Source organism: Aquarana catesbeiana, linkage group LG01 (assembly GCF_042186555.1).
Source record: "Aquarana catesbeiana isolate 2022-GZ linkage group LG01, ASM4218655v1, whole genome shotgun sequence".
NCBI lineage: Eukaryota > Metazoa > Chordata > Amphibia > Anura > Ranidae > Aquarana > Aquarana catesbeiana.
In genome coordinates this window covers 236,440,779-236,463,048 of record NC_133324.1, presented here as the reverse complement: position 1 = coordinate 236,463,048, position 22,270 = coordinate 236,440,779, and the positions used below count along the sequence as shown (strand labels likewise).

The 22,270-nt window shown below is 44.0% G+C and overlaps 1 protein-coding gene across 4 annotated transcripts in view; it reads right to left on the bottom strand.

Annotated features, from left to right (window-relative positions):
* The window catches only part of TMEM116 (transmembrane protein 116), a 96,707-nt gene that overhangs the window by 51,303 nt on the left and 23,134 nt on the right, over positions 1–22,270 (bottom strand). The gene's annotated exons all lie outside the window — the stretch shown is intronic.

Genomic DNA, 22,270 nt, shown 5'->3' with positions numbered 1-22,270 from the left:
GGTCACATGATATTGACATCACACATGTGGGAATGTATACAGTCTGTAGTGGAAATCTCCTCCTACCTGAACTCTCAGCACTGGAGAACCTGTGCAGTTTATCATGTAACCGTGGTATACAGATCTGCCAAAAAGGTATATAGTGGCAATATTTTAATGTAAAAAGAAGATTTACAAGCTGTGGGCACTGTGTGTGTGTGTGTGTGTGTGGGGGGGGGGGGGGATGGCAGATGAACTATTCTCATATTACTGGGTTTAGTAACACTTTAAATATATATTTTTTGGTGACATATCTTTAGAAAACACATAAGGATATGCTTTGTACCCAGGAATTTCCAAATGGGCAAATTAATTATTCTCATAGATATTAGATGATTGTTGCCTAATCCTGCTGGACTGGCACGCCTTGATGAGAGCACCATTTAGACCCTAGGTGACCCTGTTGACCAGTGGTGGCTGGTGTTTATTTTATTTTATTTTATTATAACTCCCCCCACCCCGGATTGATTGGTCGGCGGCATTCCCCCCCCGCTCTCCTCTGTCAGTCGGTCGGGTCACCCACACTACCCATCTCCCCTGCGGGCGGTGTCAGCCGGCCGGTCATCCAGCCCTGCACTTTCCCCATCTAGGTTGCGGATGGGCAGTGGGTTGCAGCTTCCAATGGGTCTTCTCCCCCTCTGCATCACAGCGTGTTCCACCGTGCGTCTCCTCCCTCCTCCTCTCCTAGGCATCCAATCCGATTGTCTGTCCTTTCAGCCAGGTCTCAGGACCCGCTTCCTGATTGGCCAGGAGGAGGATCAGTGTGACAATTGCGATTATTCATTCGCTATTGCAACACACCTGGGTGGGCCCGGTTCACAGTGCTCTGCACCCAAGCACACCCTATTTTGAAGCCTATTAGAGCCTCTGGCTCTAATCACTTGCTTCAATCCCCCCCCATTGGAATCGATGCATCCGGTGTCCTGCATGGGGACCGGGCGCATGGATACTTATGTGAGCCAACTGTACATTTATGTAAAGAATGATGTGAGATGTACGTGTAATTCTCAAGTTCATCACTAAAATCTTATTCAAGCAAACAAGTTGTCAGTGTCTTTGGCTAACAGTGTCCACTATGGAATAAGTGTAACCTTGGTGTATAAGAAGAACCTTACACTAGGAGTTAAGCAATGAACCTTCTGGGATGAGCAGTGTTGTGCTGCTGCAGGACATTTGTACTGTGTTTTACTCTTGTGGTTAAAACGTTTGTTACCCCCCAACACTTCATATTCCTGATATGTGGCTGCTGTACCATGTACTTGTATGAGAAAGTATCCTGTTCTCTTTGTATTGCTTCCTTTGTGTGAAATCCCTGGTGTTCCTGCCTGTCCTTCTGCTTTCCTATTAAAAACTGACCACACTAAGCAAGAGAGCACAGTCAGTTCTCTAGCTATGCTGGGAACTCAGTGTACTCTCCTCCAATGATTAGACTTGTCCTGACGGGCTTCCTCTGCACAGCCATTTACTGGGATGCTCAGCGTACTGCTACTTCTCCTCCCCCCAGCGCTTATGCAGCTGATAATAGAGGGAATGTGATTTAAAAAAAAAGAAAAAAAGTATTTCTTTTTTTTTTTTATATCTCTACAAAAATGTTTTGCCTTTAATTTCTATTTTAAACTGAATGGGTTGTTTTACATGGGTGATCATTTACAATCAATTTAAGTACATTTGGCACACTCATTTTAACCTTCAAGGTTGGGACATAATAAACAGTGGCCAGACTGAGCAGAAGCGGGTAAATGTGGTTGGTGATGACCCTGTTTGGTGGGAGGAAAGGTGTGCTTTATACCTTTCACCTCAAGGCATGGTATCCATATTGGAAACGGCTGTATCACAGGGTCAGCGTATGGATCTGGTCTGGAGAGTCACGAGAGCAAGGTCTTGCAGTAATTATAAAGCAGTGTCTTCATGTAATGTTAGCCTATATGGCAAAGTAAATACAGAATATAGTGGTGATCAAGTGTTAGATGTCCAGGAAGGACACGAGAGCCTGGTGAGGAACGGGTCATGTTCTAAATCCCCATCCTGAAATGCTAAAGGACATTGACTATCAGAAAGGAGTTTTAGAGTGTCTGTTGGTACCAGGCATGAAGAGGATAAAGTGTATGTTACCCCAACATTTCATATTCCTGATATGTGTCTGTTGTACAATGCACTTGTGCTAAAAAGTATCTGGTTCTCTGTATTGCTTCCCTTGTGTTTCCCTGCTTTCCTAAACTGGCCATACTAGGCATTAGAGTACATCCATGTGAATCCAAATATTCCGCGCTTAGGACGGTCACCAATGAGAACTGCGGCCCCCCAAAAGAAGGAAAACACCAAGGTGAAGTTCAAAAAACTAAAAAACTCTAATAGGGGAATTGGCGCTGTTCACAACTAAATTAATTAATGCCTCAATATCAAAAATTGTGCATCAGAGTGGTACAACAAACTTAGTGAAAAAACTATAAAAAATGTATATATAATAGGAAAAACGTGTATATAAAAACACTATGTATACAAAACACCACACAATATATAAAGTAAAACGTGAACAATTATGGGTGTAGCTGAAACATCAGTAATCGTATGAAAAATGTGTACACCTGAAAGTAATAAAAAATAAATATGTATAAAACAAAAAAGAAAAAAGGAACAGCTAACTGATGTTGGTTAAAACTATCCTAAAAGTGCTGCATAAAATATACCAAAAAATACACAAATAAAATCAATCCATATAGTGAGATTTTGTGTGATAATATTCCGTGCAACCAGATATCCCAAAAAAAATTTTGATATAAATGTCCAATGGAAATAGTTCTATATGTGTGAAAAAACTCTGTGAACAAGTTGTCTGTGCTTTCAAAGATCCGGGATCTTTGAAAGCACAGACAACTTGTTCACAGAGTTTTTTCACACATATAGAACTATTTCCATTGGACATTTATATCAAAATTTTTTTTGGGATATCTGGTTGCACGGAATATTATCACACAAAATCTCACTATATGGATTGATTTTATTTGTGTATTTTTTGGTATATTTTATGCAGCACTTTTAGGATAGTTTTAACCAACATCAGTTAGCTTTTCTTTTTTCTTTTTTGTTTTATACATATTTATTTTTTATTACTTTCAGGTGTACACATTTTTCATACGATTACTGATGTTTCAGGTACACCCATAATTGTTCATGTTTTTCTTTATATATTGTGTGGTGTTTTGTATACATAGTGTTTTTATATACACTTTTTTCCTATTATATATACATTTTTTTTTTTTTTTTTCACTAAGTTTGTTGTACCACTCTGATGCACAATTTTTGATATTGAGGCATTCATTAATTTAGTTGTGAACAGCGCCAATTCCCCTATTAGAGTTTTTTAGAGTACATCCATGTGTGGTCAGTTTTCTGGCTGTGCATGGAGCACAGTCTGCCTACCCTCCAATGATCAGACTTGTGTGGACATGCTGACATACACTCCTGCAGTCTCCACCCCCAGCTCTCCAAACCCCTTATGCAGCTGAGAATAGTGGTCATGTGATCACTTATAAAAAGAAAGGAAAAAAAAGGATTCATATATATTTTTTAATACATACACAAATGTCTTGCATTTCTATTTTAAACTGAGTGGGCTGTATTACAAGGTGTGGGTTCACATACTTAAACGTTTGGGAGCCAATATGTGAAGAATTACTTGAATGTCTTGCGGTTTCTAACCTGTTCTCTAGGGGGTGGATGCCATGTCTCAGACCACACACAAGCTGCATGGGACAAAGTTGAGCCATTTATGGGCTACCTTTACTAAACTTTTTTTAGCAACCAGGATAATAGTGGGTGTTTCACATCATTAGATTCTACTAAGAAATAAATCGTTTTTAATGTTATTTCCTGTCTGGTAGACTTCCAGTGAGATAACTGGATCAACAAGGCACAGCACTGGGCAGCTCTACTGAACAGAAGGCAGAGTCTACCTACTGTATGTAAAGAGTAAATATGGTTGGCCCTAATAACTACAGTTTTTTTAATATAGTAACATACTTTGATAAGCATTCTAAATAAAATGAAATCTCTTTCTTATTTAGATCTAAAAACATTGAAAAGCAAACCCAGGCTACCAATTAAAGTGATCAGTGAGCTACTAATGTGATTCAGCAAACACTTAACTGCTAAATTAGAAATTTCACTTCATTTACCCCAATCTAAGGCCTATGTAACCTACAGCAGCACAATGCTAAAGAGCAGCTCACAAGGTCACAATTGGTGTTCTTATGGACTGTAATACATTAGGCTTTCCTTTCTTTGCAAACATTCTGCAAGTCTGCGGCAAGTTCTGGTTCAGTTATGTTGTGTAATAGTCATCCCACCACAGGGGTCACTGTGACTGAATTGTCATCATTGCTCCATGGTGTTTGTATGGTTTTTCTTTAATTGATGCTGGGGCGAGGTGTACAGAGAGGTGAGTGGTATCCATGAGATCTGATATGGAATTCAGAGAGATAGAAATCAAGGAGCGACTAACCCTAATATTCCATTGGTGGAGCACAATTTGGAATGTTTTATTTTTCCTTGTTTATATGCTAGCAGCTCACCTTAAACAAAGACCACAACAGGTCTAGTGGCGCTTTTAGGAGAGGAGTGTGGAGTGGAATGTGATTTTCCATAAAGGATCCATATATTAAAGCCTTGTCTGACCAGCTGTAGATTTCGATGCAGGCGAGGAGAGGAGAGTGGAACGTGAACTGCCATTCCTGGTGGATGCCTGGATGGTGGGAACAATTGTGTTCACAACTTTCAAGAACTGTTTTTTGAGCGCGTGATCTTCACATCCCATCACTTTTTGATGCACGTACACTTTATTATTTGGGACTAATTTTATTGTTTATGTAAAATCAGATGAATTGATTCAAGCACTTTTATCACTGTTTCACATAATATTGTATTTTATTTTTTGTTTTGTTTTTTAAATTGGGGAAAATCATGTATGCATATTTGTCTTTTTGCTGTTTCTTGAATTAGTGCACTTTATCACTGTTTTACATAGTATTGCATATTATCACATATTACTGCAGTTTTTGTTTTGTGTGTGTTTTTTTTTAATTAGGGATAGGCATTCATGCATATTTGTCTATTTTTGCTGCTTAGCTTCTTGAATTAGTGCACTTCATCACTGTTTCACATAGTATTGCATATTACTGCAATTTTTGTTTTGTGTGGGTTTTTTTTTTTTTAATTAGTATCATTTTTATTGTTTTTGAGAATGTGTTCTTTTTTATGTTTTGTTAAATGTTCACCCTAATTAAAAAAAAAAAAAAACTAAGATGTAATCCAGTGTTATGTATTGATTTTATTCAAATATTTTAATGGTTTTTTTTTTTATAAAAGATCAGCTTTGTCTTAATGCACTTATTCAGTGAATTGAGGTACATTTTTTAGGGAAATCATAAAATATAGGCCAGCTAAAAAATATTTCAATAAGAGCTTTTTTTTTCCTACTTCAGCCACGTTGGCTTAGATTTTTCTGACCATTCACCTCCCTTCACTTATTATTGAATAGACCCGATAAAAACGGACACTTGGACAAACAAGACAAACTAGTGCCAAAGATATTAAAGTGGAGGGCCACCCTGAAAAAAAAAATTACACCAAAAACCTAAAAAAAATTTTTAAAAAAATTTGAAAAAGAAAAATGTTTAAACTTACCTAAACCCTTGTTGGTAGGCAGTCTTCCTAATCTGCCTCTTCCTTTTCCGCAGCGTCTTCTGCTCCTCGGTGAGCGGCCCCGTTGTCTTCTGGGAACTGTGTGTGTTCCCAGAACACCATGGGGCCATTCACAGAGCGCCGCGCCCCTCGCGCGTGCACAGTAGGAAACTGGCAGTGAAGCCGCAAGGCTCCACTGCCTGTTTCCCTTACCTAGGATGGCGATGCCGGGACCCGAGAGCCGAGGGCATCGCAGGCACCCAGGACAGATAAGTACTTATTTAAAGTCAGCAGCTACAGTGTTTGTAGCTGCTGACTTTTAAATTTTTTTTTTTTTTTAGGCCGGAATCCCGCTTTAATGGAAGATTGAGGGAATAAATAGGATTGCTGCCACCTACTGGTGTACCAGTGAATCACCAGCATAGGTGTGTGTAGCCTATTGCATTAGGGTGCGTACCCCAAATGCGTGTGTGTGTGTGTATATGTGATATATACAGACACACACACTCTTATGGTAGAGCCTGTACAGTAGCACTACATGAATGGCAGAACTGGTCAGAAGGAGATATTTCCCATCTCTCTGCCTGCACACAGAGTAATAATGTACTTGGGGTGATTAGGGTGTGCCCTGGCACACCCCCTGCGCATGCCTATAATCACCAGTTAATTGGCAAGAAAAAAAAAAAAGCATGTTCAAACAAAAAAAGGACTCTTATTGTCACCAAAATAATAACATATAATATGTTTTGAGGCTGCCAAGGACCTCTTTCTCATGCAGAAGTCACCAATGTACAATGTAAACATAGTAAACTACAGAATCAGACTGCAACAAGTGTAGCCAGGTGTAATCCCTTGTCTTTATAGTGTCCCTAAACTTGATACATCTTTGCCAAAGACTGTTTCTACTTTTGCTTCTCTAACCACTAAAAAACCTTTATCATAACTACATTACACATACTTGTTATATCCCCCCGACCCAAGCACACACACACAAAGATATTTTATACAATTTCATGCACATAAAGCCAAACTACTTATTTTATATACCGTATAAGCAGTGCAACATATTCTTAGGAATTATTTGAGCCCATGAACAACTTCAGGCTTATTTAAAAGGTCACTCTGCCCCAAAGATCTATTTAGTTATAAATGGAGATATGCGATCCAAGTTAGCCCATGTCTCCTTGCTATTAAACACACGTAATTTATAATAATAATCTATAATTCTAAATAAATAATGCCAAATTACATACCTTACAGTATACATAGGAAGACTTGTTCTTAGCAATCATATGAGCTCATAATTACAGTATCTTTGGGCATACGTAAAGGATCAATTATATAAAAATACAGACCAGTAAAGTACACTGCAAGGTCCAGCCCAACAAATGGTAGTTTATGGTGTCAGCATGGTGTGAAGTTAATTCCAATACACAAGGATCCTGCAGCTTGCCAGGTGAAGATCCGGGAAGATCCAGGGAGCTCAACAAAGAAATGGCAGCGCAAGATTCTCATTAGAATTAGTAATTTATTCCTAAAAAAAAAAAGTAGTACACCTACATGTTAAAATCTTGGTAATCAGCATGGATCATGGATGGAAGATGGAAACACCACAGGGTTGTCCGCAGTTTGATGGATGAAGAAACCATAAGGCTGTCAGTGTCCTATCCCTCCAGCCGGCTGCAGGGAGATCAGATCATGACAGCTGTCAGAAAGCCCGCCAATCGTCAGTGTTGCTCTTATGCAGAATGGCGATGATTAGCGGGCTTTCTGACAGCTGATCTCCCAGTAGCCGGCTAGAGGGATAGGACAGGTTCATACACTAATAGCCTTGCAGTTTGGTTTCTTCATTTATCACACTGCGGACAACCCTGTGATGGTTCCATCTTCCATCCATGCTGATTACCAAGATTTTAACATGTAAGTGTACTATTTGTTTTTATGGAATAATTACTTTATCATTCTAATGAGGATCTGACGCTGCCATTTCTTTGTTTGATACTTAAAGAATCAGTCCACCATAACATTTTAGCTATAAATGGAGGTTGGTGGGCCAAGTTAGCCCATGTCTTCTATTATAAAAGATTGCTCCACCCAAGAGTGATATTTTAGTTATAAATGAGGATTGGTGGGCTGAGATAGCCCACATATTCTTATATAGTATGTCTTGGATACTCCAACAGTGAGGACTCCCTGTCATCATTTCTGCTTTGTTCCTGTCCTTGTGGGAGTATTGGGTGTTCCCATTCTTTTTTTGTGTTCCAGCACCTCCTGTTGCACTTTGCATAATATTAAAGAAATAATGGTGATAATGGTCAAGTGAATAATAAATGGGCACGGCGCCAAGAATAAAAATATAAATAATACATGTGCACTCTACCAACCTGATGCTGCTCCTAAATTAGCAGATTACTAATAAACAATTGTACAGACAGTATAGGGCGCATCAATAGTGCAATAAAAAACAACCATGAACCTGTAAATAATATCTCACGTTAAGGTGCTCCAGTGCATAAGCAATAATTATCTTATGTTAACCATAAAGTGAATATGTGCAAACAATCGAATGTCCTCTGAGTTAATATGAATGTGCAAATCACACACAATCTTCTTAAAAATCCAATCACCACATATTAAAGCAGGGGCGGATCCAGGGGGGGGGGCAACAGGGCAATTGCCCCCCCCCCCCCGAAATAACTCTGAATGTTATTGTATTCTTCTCCTGACGCTCCGCTGCCGGCCCGAGTCTCTCTCTCACATGTGCTGATCAGCGGCGCCGAGAGAGACTCGCGTGTGGTACGGGCGGCGGCGGTCACTGTCTGACACTGAAGGAAGGAGGTGGGTGGAGCCTCTTCCCTGCACTCGTTGCTAGACGCCAGGCGGCCCTGGCGTTAGCAACGAGTGACGTCAGTCACACTGCATGTGTGAGTGAGAGTCACGGCGTCACGTCGGAGGTCGGACTCGAGTGTCTCTCAGACTCAGAGCTGACCGACCCGGTCCCGACATGACAGTGTGACACAGCCTGGAGCGGCGCCTCCTTACAATACAGCAGACAGCAGTAACTACTAGTACTAACTAACAAGTATATAACAACTGAGAGTGCACTGCACAGCACACGTCCAGCCAGGCTGCCAGCCCGTCCAGCACAGGCTTTCTCCGCCCCGACTGTGTTGGCCCCACCCACCGGCACCCTCCTCCTGGCTCCCTCCATGTTGTCCACACTAAAGTACAGGCCACCACGTGGCAGGCGACATTGGCAAGTGACAATCCGCATGTTGTGGCAGGCGACATTGGCAAGTGACAATCCACATCTTGTGGCAGGCGACATTGGCAAGTGACAATCCGCATCTTGTGGCAGGCGACATTGGCAAGTGACAATCCACATCTGGTGGCAGCCAATAGTGGCAAGTGACACGCTGCATCTGGTGGCAGGCGACGGTAGCAAGTGACACGCTCAGGGCTCCCAATGATTCTGCATTATGGTGAGTTGAACGATTTCATTTTACATTACAATGTAATAATATAAATAATGCGCTTCAATCATCCTGACACCACATCAACCATGGTGCTGTGATGATTGAAGCGCCAACACCAGCCATTGCCCCGACAAATTGGCCGCAAAATTTTATGGCAGTGCCCCTCCCGAGACTAGGCTCTGGATCCGCCCCTGTATTAAAGTGCATATATTTCTTATTTGTGCTTCACCTGAAGTGGTATATCTAAGCGTTTACCAGACAGTAGTGGCCACAGAGTGACCCTCAGGCATGGAAAAATGATATATCATCAAAGGTAACTTTCTGGATATCCTGCCAGAAAGATTCCAATCTCCAGTCAGCAGGAATGTGTAGTAAAAGACTTCTCTAGCTGAGCCTCGGTACATCAAATGCATGTGTCAAATCTGCAAAGGATGGCTCCCCATGAAAGCCACAAAAGCTTGCATAGTGTAAAAACGTCTTTATTCATTAAAAACTAAACATCCAAACACATGTGCAGGTACAGAATAACAACCAGACAGAGCTGCAGCTGAGGAGGAGAAGCAGACCGAGCGGTACCGTGTATTCTGTGAGTACTTTGATAGGCGTCTCGGCAAACGTTCCAGCTGATCCAGGAACGGAGGACTCGTGTGTGTCCTGAAGACGCGCGCACAGTGTGAAATATATTGAAAGGGAGGCTCGAGACACACACACACACACGAGTCCTCCGTTCCTGCAGCAGTTGAAATATCAGTTTAGACTTCAATCACACTGGTGAATGACACCCCTATGCATCATGCAAACGCACATGCTAAACCAGGCGGTTTGGTGCAAACAGAATTCTAGGGCACAGTGAACAGAAGTAATGTACAAAACACCCCCATGAACCAAAACAATCAATATTCACACGGCTTTGACCTAACTGATGTTTTTGTAGGGGTAAGTGCACTTTGAACATAATTCTTTTTTTAATACCTCAACTATGTACATGCTAATGAAATATTTAATAGAGGAGGGCAGGAGGAGTTATTGTTTTCTTTCCAAGTGTCTGTAAAAAAATAGAAGTCCTGGAAGCATTGGAGTGTTGACTGATCTAAGCTGTGATTTATCACCAAATAAGTAGCACCTTCCTTTTTAGAACAGATGGTATGCACATCTCACACTCTATCAAAGATCCCAAAAATAAGGGGATTATTCCTCTTTTTAGTATAGTGGGTGAATGTACATAGATCGTTCCTTTATGTCCCATGGCTAACTGACCTCATCTGTATAGCAGTGCTTCTCAACCAGGGTGCTGTCTGGGTTCCTCCGGGGTGCCGCCAGCACAGGACCTAGTTTGCCCTTGATCAGTTTCATGAGATGCCATTGTGCAAATGGGCTGGCAGGCAGCACCATAACAACCAACTTTGCAACTTGCAACTCATGACTCTGATCCAGGGAAGGTGACATGCAGGGCTACCCCCCAGCATTAAGGAGAAGATAGAAATCTGCCTTCTACTGACCTGTTTGACTGGGGGTTCCGTGATGGGGAGGCTCTAATGTATAAGGGTAACTCTGATATGATGGGGGCTCTCCAATAGGTGAGACTCTCTCTGAGGGCTCTATGATGGGGGGGGGGGTATCTAATGTGATGAAGGGCCTCTGGCGTCATGGGGAGACCTGTAATGTGAGGGGGGATCTATCATGTGTATAGAGATGAGCTTGGCATCCTCCAAACTCACCTCTATTCAAGCATCAAAGTCACGCTCTTTTTCAGTCCAGTTGTCTGGGTCATTCCCCACCCCACAGCATATGTATACATAGGGGTGGGATGCTGGAGATGTCAGTCACCTTATGTGGACACACACACCCATATTTAGTTAATGTCCCTGACCAAATATGGGCAAGAGTCCTTATAAGGGCATCAGTGATGTAACCTTCCCAGGGGGCAATTGTGAGACCCTAGCTACTTCACCAGTGCATATTGAAAACCCGGAAGTAGAAGAAAGAAAAAGTATCTTAGTTAAAACCCTTTGTAAATAGCAATTATGTCTAGGGATGTGCGTGTAGAGTTGCATGCACCATTGATATTTGTGTTTGTGGAAGTAATGCCGCGTACACACGGTCGGACTTTTCGTCTACAAAAGTCCGACAGCCTGTCCGACAGACTTCCGGCGGACTTCCGGCGGACTTTCGGCGGACTTGCAGCAGACTTTCTAACGAACGGACTTGCCTACACACGACCACACAAAAGTCCGACGGATTCGTACGTGATGACGTACACTGGACTAAAATAAGGAAGTTCATAGCCAGTAGCCAATAGCTGCCCTAGCATGGGTTTTTGTCCGTCGGACTAGCACACAGACGAGCGGATTTCGGGGTCCGTCGTAGTTACGACGTAAAGATTTGAAGCATGTTTCAAATCTAAAGTCCGTCGGATTTGAGGCTGAAAAAGTCTGCTGAAAGTCCGGAGAAGCCCACACACGATCGGATTACCAGCCAGCTTTAGTCCGTCGGCGTCCGTTGGACTTTTGTAGATGAAAAGTCCGACCGTGTGTACGCGGCATAAGGGTCTGCTTTCCATCAGTCAGAGAAGCTATGTAGTCGCTAAGATTCTGTAAGTAAACAGCAACCCTAGAATATGGGTGTTTATACTTTTTCTCTGTATAGCTGGTGCAAACTTCCTCACAGCTGACCTTAAAATACATCTGCACTTTAGAAAATGATTAAGATTTTCCCTGGATGTGGGGAGAGTTGGTACTTCCCCTCCCATTTCTACAATGCAGAAATATGGTATTTGCATAGGAAGTAAAATCAAACTCTTTGTAGTTCCTGCTATTGAGTAGAAATCTTAGATTAACATATTTTTCCACATTACAGGCACACTTTAAAGTGTATGCAAGCTTTAACAATGATATTCTCCTTTTTCTTCCTTTTGGTCTGGTAAATGTACCATTGAATGTGTTTTATTTTGTTTTATTTAAAAAAAAAATGCTAATTATGCCAGTAATCTTGTTAGATGGTACCTTTCTGTGAGCTACCTCTGTTCTGTCTGTGGACTACAGAAAACCACCCACTATACCAGGGATATGCAATTAGCGGACCTCCAGCTGTTGCAAAACTACAAGTCCCATCATGCCTCTGGGTGTCATGCTTGGGGCTGTCAGAGTATTGCTATGCCTCATGGGACTTGTAGTTCTGCCATAGCTGGAGGTCCGCTAATTGCATATCTCTGAACTATACTATGGAAAGAGGGTGGAGTTCTGTAGTACTAACACAGACTATTGAGTGAGACAAACTAGTCTCTTTCCACAACTGTAACACTGTAACTGTAGTTCAGAAGGCAGGCTCTGTGAATTCTGCAGCACAGCAGTGCTACTCAAAGGGCATAATGAAGACTTCACAATATTAGAAGAAAACAGATATGAATGGACAGTATTTGCCTTTTCTTTTCACCTTCCTATGCCATTCCATGCAGCTCCATGAGTACGAAAAGCACATTTAGCTTACAGTGAAACCAAGACATATAATATGTATTCATGTTGCAATTTGTTTGCCATAAAGTCAACATGGTATATCTGTGTATATTCTCAATTACAGTTACTTAGTAAGATTACTTAAGACATGTGAAAACAGGTTAGACCAGTGTTCACCTTTCACTACAATAGAGGGTGTAGAAATAAAAATGGATGTTATCCTCAGGAGACTAAACCTCATTGTTCGTTTGGTCTCTTGCGCTTTTTTTTTTCCAAGAGACGTGTCTGGAAAACAAATGTTCCAATCCTCATGTAGCAGACAAAACCATAACTTTCTAAATACATAAGGTGCCATTACATTATGGCCACGGAGATACAGGTATCAAAATGTGGCATTAACCCCAGAGCCAGAAACTGTACTTTGAGTGGCGTCACTAGGGTTGGTGTCATCTGGTGCGGTAAAACATGGTGCCCCCCCCCCCCTTCCAATAATTATTTTCTCTGCGAAGTGACAGCAGGACAGACAGTATGGCACTGAGCAGGTTAGCGTGTCGGCGCAGCTCTCCCCTTCTAGTCTGCCACAGTGCTCGGTCCTGGTGCTGCGGAGTGACAGCAGGACAGAGCAGTAGACACCGGGCACATCGGGCTCTCTCCTGTCTAGCCTGACACTCATGCAAACATGAAATTGGCCCCTGTAAATGATGTGGTTTGTGGTGGTATACCAATCTGTGCGCTGTCACGGATGGGGGCGACACCATCTCGGTCGGATATCACTTCCTACTTGATGGTGTCACCCCTCTGGCAGGTGTAAGGTCCACACCCCCACCCCCTATAGTGACGCCACTGCATACTTTGAGCTGAATGACTTAAAACACAACAGTGATCTGCAAAGAATGGTCATGCCCAGACTATAGAAATAAGGACTGTAGCTTCTAGGTGCACGTGGTGGTACTTATGATACGTCACTCTTGCTTATTTTGATCGATCTCCCCAGTAGGGCAACCATCTCCCTCTCCACCGCTGGCTGACACACGGGATAACATGTAACTTAATAGGACAGTGTTTCCGCTAACACTTTCACAACACCTAGGTGTTAATGACTGCCATTAGTCATTCTGACACCTTCACGTAAGACTACAGCAAAAATTTAACACAAAAAGTACCCTCATGGCCATAGATAGTTATGTAATGAACTCATAAAATGTAACTGCTAAGCGATAAATAATTTGCCATCAAAAAACAATATCTTTAAAGACCCCTTACACACTGGGGCTGTGCCACGCTAGTTTTAGCGGCACTTTATCATTGCTTTAGTGCCGCTTTTCGGCCGCTAGTGGGGAGCTTTTAACCCCCGCTATCGGCTGAAGAAAGGGTTGAAATCGCCCGTATTGTGCTTTGGCAGCACTGCCCATTATTTCAATGGGCAGTGCGTTTTGGGAGCGGTGTATACATCGTATCCAAACCGCGCCGAAGATGCTGCTTGCAGGACTTTTTTTCCCGTCCTGCAAGCGCACCGGCATGAGAGGCGCTTTTTAGGCACTATTGTTAGCGCTAAAACGCCTGAAAAGTGCCTTTAGTGTGAAAGGGGTTGTCTTTGCAAGTACTAATTATTTAGGAGAGTCAATTGCACTAATCACCGCCCTCTTATAAGGCATTTAGTCCCCTTTCACACTGGAGCTGCGCTGCGTTAGCAGTAAAGTGCCGCTAGTTTCAGCGGCGCTTTACTGTCATTTTGGCGGTGCTTTTCAGCCACTAGCAGGGCGCCTTTAACCCCCGCTAGTGGCCGAACAAAGGGTTAATAGCGCCGGTGTTGCAGCACTGCTAGAGCGCTTTGCAGGCACTTCAGTAGCGCTGCCCATTCATTTCAAGCTGCCCCTGAACTCTTCTCTGTTAACTTATCAGTACATGTACACGTTTATAGTCGTTTATAGGCAGTTGAGTTTAGAAGCATTTTTTGGAATGCAAAAAAATGCATTCAGGGCCGATGTTCAGAGGCATTTGAAACACCAAATACCTGTAACAGCCTGTAAATGCTGCTAAACATGGTAACTCGTGTTTAGCAGCGTTTTGTTTACAGACGTTTTTCATTTTAACAAAAAATAAATATTTTTTTTTAAACGATTCCAGACGCAAACGCGGCTAAACACAGCTAAACGCTGCATGTAATCGCGGCTAAACAGATGTTTTTAGACGCCGGTTTCTAGCTGTCAAGTTAAATCATTCAGGAGAGGTTAAACAACATCCCATGTACATGAAGCTGTAAGGCGTTTTTCATTTTTGGCTATTTTGAAAAAAAAAAAACAATAATTTTTTTTTCAAACGCTTCTAAATGCAAATGCGGCAAAACGCAGTAAACGCGGCATGTAAACGCGGCAAAACGGATGTTTTAAACGTGGGTTACTATTTGTCAAGTTAAATCGTTCAGGAGAGGCCCCATGCATGCCTGAGCGTAGCGTTTTCAGGCAGAAAGTCGCGCGATTTTGCTGTGATTTTTGCGGTGATTTTGACACATTTTTGCCACGATTTTGTACAGGTCAAAAGGTCACCGATGTAAAAAGCAGAAAAACACCAAAATCTGCCAAAAAAAAAAGTTCCAGAACTTGTTTGAGCTTCAGGCGTTTTGGAGCTTCTGGCTTCAGGCGTTTTGAAGTGGAGATGTGATACATCTCCTTAGAGAATAATTGATTTTTTTTCCCCTCCACCGTTTTCTAGCTTCAGGCTTCAAGCTACAAAACGCACAGGTGTGAATGGGGCCTAAGAGGCAAAGAAGATTTAGACGTCTAAATCTTCCCTAACTTCCATATCACCCACTACCACAACTAATGTGCATCCCCACCACCAGACTAATCAAGAACCAATGGGAACACCAATGGTGCTTTTAGCTGCAGATTTTCTAATTTTCTACCGCAGCTAAAAGCACACAATGCTTTCCTATGGCCCCATTCACACACTGCGTTTAGCTGCGAATTAGATACATGCGGTTCTGTGCGGATAGAAAAAATAGAATTGACTGCGTCCAGTAGCGATTTAGCGCAGCTATCCGCACATAACCGCAGGTAATCGCAGTGCACTGTGTCAACCACCATTTAACATTTCTTTTTGAACTTTATTGAAAGTTTACAAAGTACACTCAATTCAGGTCTGCACACAGAATCATGGTGCCCAGTGCTGCGGTGACCATCCAGTGCTGTGTGAAAATGCAGCATTTCTATACCGTACATCACACCAGCATTGTGGTGAGCTGGACACAGAGAATGCAATTGTATTCTACCTAGCCGGTAATGGGTCACCACAGTCTGTGTGAACAAGCCCAAAATCAACTCCACTATGTATGTAGTAGAGCATTTGTGTGCAATCAGGCAGGTCCTCGCATTACATAGGTAAAGGCAGACCTAAAAGAAATTGCATATGAAAATTGTATAATGAATTTGCTCATTAAGTCACTTTTCATTAACCACTTGCCGACACTATAACTCAGTGTTTCTCAATTCCAGTCCTCAAGGCGCCCCAACAGGTCATGTTTTCAGGCTCTCCGTTATTTTGCACAGGTGATTTGATCAGTTTCACTGCCTTAGTAATTACCACAGCTGTTTCATCTGAGGGAAATCCTGAAAACATGACCTGTTGGGGTGCCTTGAGGACTGGAGTTGAGAAACACTGGTATAACTTACATATATGGTGGCAAGGCAGCTGTCCTGCACCAGATCACGTACTTGGTAGGTGATCTGGCACCTCCGGGTAGGGGGTGCGTGCATGCGACCAAGCTATGCTGTGACTGTCCACAGCAGATGCAGATCAGCATGTGTCAGTGAACGGATGTTCGCCGCCACCTGACGATCGTCAGGAAAACACACAGAACAGAGCCCTGCCTAGGTAAACAAAGCGCAGAGCTCTGTCCTGTCAACAGGGGTGCAATGGATTTTCTTTGCAGGGAAAGAAAATCCATTACTACCCTTAGCCACTTGCTGACCACTGCACGCCGTTATACGTCGGCACAATGGCAGCAGTGGGCAAATGGGCGTACCTGAACATCCTCTTTAAGAGGTGGGGATAGCAGGCGCGCGCCTGCCGCATACAGCGTGACCGTGCCCGCGGGACCAGTGGACTCGATGTCCGCCAGTCTCCCGGTGATCGTTTCACGGAGCCTCAGAACGGGGAAGTGCCTTGTTTATATAGGCACTTCCCCGTTCTGAGGCTCCGTGACACGATCACCGGGAGACTGGCGGACATCGAGTCCACTGGTCCCGCGGGCACGTTAGGCACTTCCCCTGCTCAGGAAGGGGGTCAAATCTTCCGGGGCTGAAGCGGTTAGCAAAAGCAGCACCTACAGTACACAAAAACACTGGCTAGGCACACATCTAACCCTTTGATCACCCCAGATGTTTAACCCCTTTCAAGCCAGTGTCATTAGTACAGTGACAGTGCATATTTTTCAGCACTGATCACTGTATTGGTGTCACTGGTTCCCAAAAAGTGTCAAGAGTGTCCGATGCAAAATTGCAGTCACGCTTTAAGTTAAAATTACTAGTAAAAAATAAACTAAAATGTCAGTATATATCCCACAGTTTGTAGACGCTATAACTTTTGCGCAGACCAATCAATTTATGCTTATTGGGATTTTTTTTACCGAAAATATGTAACAGAATACATACTGTATACCTATATTACATACTGTATACCTATATATATATATGTGCCTATATTTATGAAGAAATGTGATTTCTTCAATTATTTTATTGGATATGTTTTATACCAGAAAGTAATAAAAAATAGTGTTTTTTTTTTCAAAATTGTCGGTCTTATTTTGTTTATAGCGCAAAAAATAAAAAACGCAGAGGCGATCAAATACCACCAAAAGAAAGCTCTATTTGTGGGGAAAAAAAGGACATAGATTTTATTTGTGTACAGTGTTGCATAACCGCACAATTGTCAGTTAAAGTACCCCGGTGACGTATCGCAAAAAATGGCCTGCCCATGAAGGGAGGGTAGATCTTTCAGAGCTCAAATGGTTAAACATCCACAAGTGCTGGTGCTGTGTATATGAGAAGGGTGACATTTCATTTGCTGCCTTAGGCAATGCAGTATAGGGCACACCCAATGTTCTTATCTTTACCTCCCTGGTCTTCAGTACAGTGTCATAGACTTTTGATGTCAGCTGACAAGTTGTTTTGACAGAAACTTGCTTCAAACTCAAAAAGTAAAACTTTTAATATTCCTTGGTTATACACAAAATATTTTTTCGCTCTGGCTGTCAATGAATGTTCATGTTTCTCAAAAACAAGACCCCAGTAAAGTCAATGCAAAAGAAACCTCAAATTAAAGCGGTGTTCCAGCCCCCAATTCTTTTTTTTTTTTTTTTTTAAAGTCAGCAGCTACAAGCACTACAGCTGCTGACTTTTAATAAGGACACTTTATATAGCATGACACAACTCCAAAATTAAGCCTATCACACATGTCATTACCAAGAGGGAATAGGTCTTCCAGACCTGAAAAAAATATTTTTTGGCAAGCAATTTACAAGAATAGTAAATTAAAACATTTACACCGTCCACAGGGATTAGATTTTTTTGTGCATCAGTCTCTGGAGTCCTTATCATGCATCAATCTAAAAAAACACACATCAATCATGAAAACAATATGCTTTTACGCTCTTGTAAATCTGTATCTTTGATCTCAGTGCCTAGTCCCTTTAGGTCCTTATGCATTAATCTGGACTTTCTACCTGGTATGTCTCAAAGCTTCTTAGCAGCACAATGGCCCCATTTCAAACTAATAGTGTGCCTATCCTTCATTATACAATTTTCTTGTACACGTTTCCTTTAGATTTACCAAAACCATATACAGTGCCTTGAAAAAGTATTCATACCCCTTATCCCTAACTAAAATCTAGTGGAACCAATTGCCCTCAGAAGTCTCCTAATTAGTAAATGGAGTCCACCTGTGTGTAATTTAATCTCAGTATAAATACAGCTGTTCTGTGAAGCCCTCAGAGGTTTGTTAGAGAACCTTAGTGATGGTGAAGGCCAAGGAACACACCAGACAGGTCAGGGATAAAGTTGTGGAGAAGTTTAAAGCAGAGTTAGATTATAAAAAAATATCCCAAGCTTTGAACATATCATGGAGCACTGTTCAAACCATCATCTGAAAATGGAAAGAGTATGGCACAACTACAAACCTACCAAGACATGGCCGTCCACCTAAACTGACAGGCCGGGCTAGGTGTGCATTATTCAGAGAAGCAGCCAAGAGGCCCATGGTAACTTTGGAGGAGCTACAGAGATCAACAGCTCAGGTGGGAGAATCTGTCCACAGGACAACTATTAGTTGTGCACTCCACAAATCTGGCCTTTATGGAAGAGTGGCAAAAAGAAAGACATTGTTGAAAGAAAGCCATATGAAGTCCCGTTTGTGAGAAGCCATGTGGGGGACAAGGCAAACATGTGGAAGAAGGTGCTCTGGCCAGATGAGACAAAAATTGAACTTTTTTGTCTAAACGCAAAAGTCTATCTGTGGTAGAAAACTAACACTGCACATCACCCTAAAAGCGGAGTTCCACCCAAAAGTGATACTTCCGCTCATCTGATTCCTCCCTCCCTCCGGTGCCACAATTGGCACCTTTCAGGGGGAGGGGGGTGCAGGTATTTGCACCCACTTCCTGGAATAGACTCCCGCGGGAGTCACGCCCCTTCCCGCACCCCCCCCCCCTGTCTCCTGGGAAACACACAGGTCCCAGGAGATAGCGGGGACCACTTAGGACGCGCAGCGTGACTCGCACATGCGCAGTAGGGAACCGGGAAGTGAAGCCGCAACGCTTCACTTCCTGATTCCCTCACAGAGAATGGCGGTGGCAGCAGCTGAGAGCTGAACCATTGATCGGCTTCAGCTGCCGACATCGCTGGGCTCCAGGACAGGTAAGTGTCCATTTATTAAAAGTCAGCAGCTGCAGTATTTATAGCTGCTGATTTTTAATAATTTTTTTTTAGGTGGACTCCCTCTTGAACACACCATCCCCACCGTGAAACATGGTGGTGGCAGCATCATGTTGCGGGGATGCTTTTCTTCAGCAGGGACAGGGAAGCTGGTCAGAGTTGATGGGAAGATGGATGGAGCCCAATACAGGGCAATCTTAGAAGAAAACCTGTGAGAGTCTGCAAAAGACTGGGGTGGAGGTTCATCTTCCAGCAGGACAATGACCAGGGCCGGATTTCCCACAAGGCCACCGAGGCCAGGCCTCGGGGCGGCAGTGGTACAGGGGTGGCGCCGCCCCCCACACTAACATCAGCATGCAGTGCACCCGGGCGCCAGAGAGGTGGGGGCGCTGAAGCGCTAGAGTGCTCCTCTCCCTCCTCCTCCTCTCTGTGTCCAGACTGAGACGGCTCCCTCCGCAGGTCACCGCCGCCACCGCTGTCTTTTTCGCTGCTCAAGCCCGTCCCCCCTCCCTCCTCCTGTCAGAGAAGGAGAGCAGCCGCCGAAGATCGGAGCAGCTGGTCTCTGTGCGGCGGGGGGCGTGTTCTCCTCTGTCTCTCACTCCCGAGTCCCACCCAAGCCTGTGCCTGTCTCCATCTGTTCTATCTATTGTACACACTTGGAGGGGAGGTTGTCCTGAGGGGTTGTACTAATGGAGGGGGGGGGGGGTTGTACTAATGGAGGGGGGGGGTGTCCTGGGATGTCTGTACTAATGGAGGGGGGGTTGTCCTGGGATGTCTGTACTAGTGAAGGGGGGGTTTGTCCTGGGGGGGTTGTACTAATGGAGGGGGGGTTGTCCTGGGATGTCTGTACTAGTGAAGAGGGGGTTTGTCCTGGGGGGTTTGTACTAATGAAGGGAGGGGCGGTTTGTCCTTGGGGGGTCTGTGCTAATGGAGGGGGTGGGGGTTGACCTGGGGGGGGTTGTACTAATGGAGAGGGGGTTTTCCTGGGGGGGTTTGTACTAATTGAGGGGGGTAGACCTGGGGGGGTTTGTACTAATGGAGGGGGGGTTGTCCTGGGATGTCTGTACTAGTGAAGGGGGGGTTTGTCCTGGGGGGTTTGTACTAATGAAGGGGGGGTTTTGTCCTGGGGGGTTTGTACTAATGAAGGGGGGGTTTTGTCCTGGGTGGTTTGTACTAATGAAGGGGGGGGTTTGTCCTGGGGGGTTTGTACTAATGAAGGGGGGGTTTGTCCTGGGGGGTCTGTACTAATGAAGGGGGGGCGGTTTTGTCCTGGGGGGTCTGTACTAATGAAGTGGGGGCGGTCTGTCCTTGGGGGGTCTGTGCTAATGGAGGGGGTGGGGGTTGACCTGGGGGGGGTTGTACTAATGGAGAGGGGGTTTTCCTGGGGGGGGTTTGTACTAATGGAGGGGGGTAGACCTGGGGGGGTTTGTGCTAATGGAGGGGGGTTGTCCTGGGGGGGGTTGTACTAATAGAGGGGCATTTGTCCTGGGGGGTCTGTACTAATGAAGGGAGGTGGGTTTGTCCTGGGGGGGTCTGTAGTAATGAAGGGAGGTGGGTTTGTCCTGGGGGGGGTCTATACTAAGGGAGGGGGGTGGGTTTGTCCTGGGGGGTCTGTACTAAGGGAGGGGGGTTTGTCCTGGGGGGGTCTGTACTAATGAAGGGAGGGGGGGTTTGTCCTGGGGGGGTCTGTACTAATGGTGGGGGGTTTGTCCTGGGGGGTCTGTACTAATGGAAGGGGGTAGTTTGTCCTGGGGGGGTCTACACCCAGGAAAGTACACCCAGGGCTCCAGAGGGAGAGGGCAGTGCTGAGGGAACACCATCAGAGAGAGAACCCCGCTGCCCTGCGCCACCAGAGGGAAAGCCACACAGCCTAGCGCCATCCCTGGTGGAGAAAGGAATGGAGTCATTGCAGGAATACAGATCTGGGTGCTACCCAACGGAGTCGCCACGGGCAATTCAGAGTGAGCTGACTCCTGATCAGGGGAAGCATTGCTGTATCGCTGGGTCAGGTGAGAGGGCCGATCGGCCATTATCTACTAATGTCCATATGAACTGCAGTCTCTGACCATCTCCTGTATTATGTCTGCAGTCTCTGACCATCTCCTGTACTATGATTGCAGTCTCTGACCATCTCTTGTATCATGTCTGCAGTCTTTGACCGTATTATGTCTGGGGGCTCTTTCTGGTGGTGTGGGGGGGGGGGGGCGGCATTGAAGGGCCCGGCCTTGGGGCGGCAAAGGGAGTAAATCCGGGCCTGACAATGACCCTAAACATACAGCCAGAGCTACAATGGAATGGTTTAGTTTAAAGCACATTCATGTGTTAGAATGCCCCAGTCAAACCCCAGACCTAAATCCAATTGAGAATCTGTGGCATGACTTGAAAATTGCTGTTCACAGACACTCTCCATCCAATCTGACAGAGCTTAAGCTATTTTGCACAAAGAATGGGCAAACATTTCACTCTCTAGATGTGCAAAGCTGGTAGAGACATCACCAAAAAGACTTGCAGCTGTAATTGCAGTGAAAGGTGGTTCTACAAAGTATTGACTCTGGTGGGGCTGAATACAAATGCACACCACACTTTTCAGTTATTTATTTGTAAAAAAAAAAAAAATTAAAAAACCTTTATCGTTTTCCTTCCACTTCACAATTATGTGCCACGTTGTGTTGGTCTATCACATAAAATCCCAATA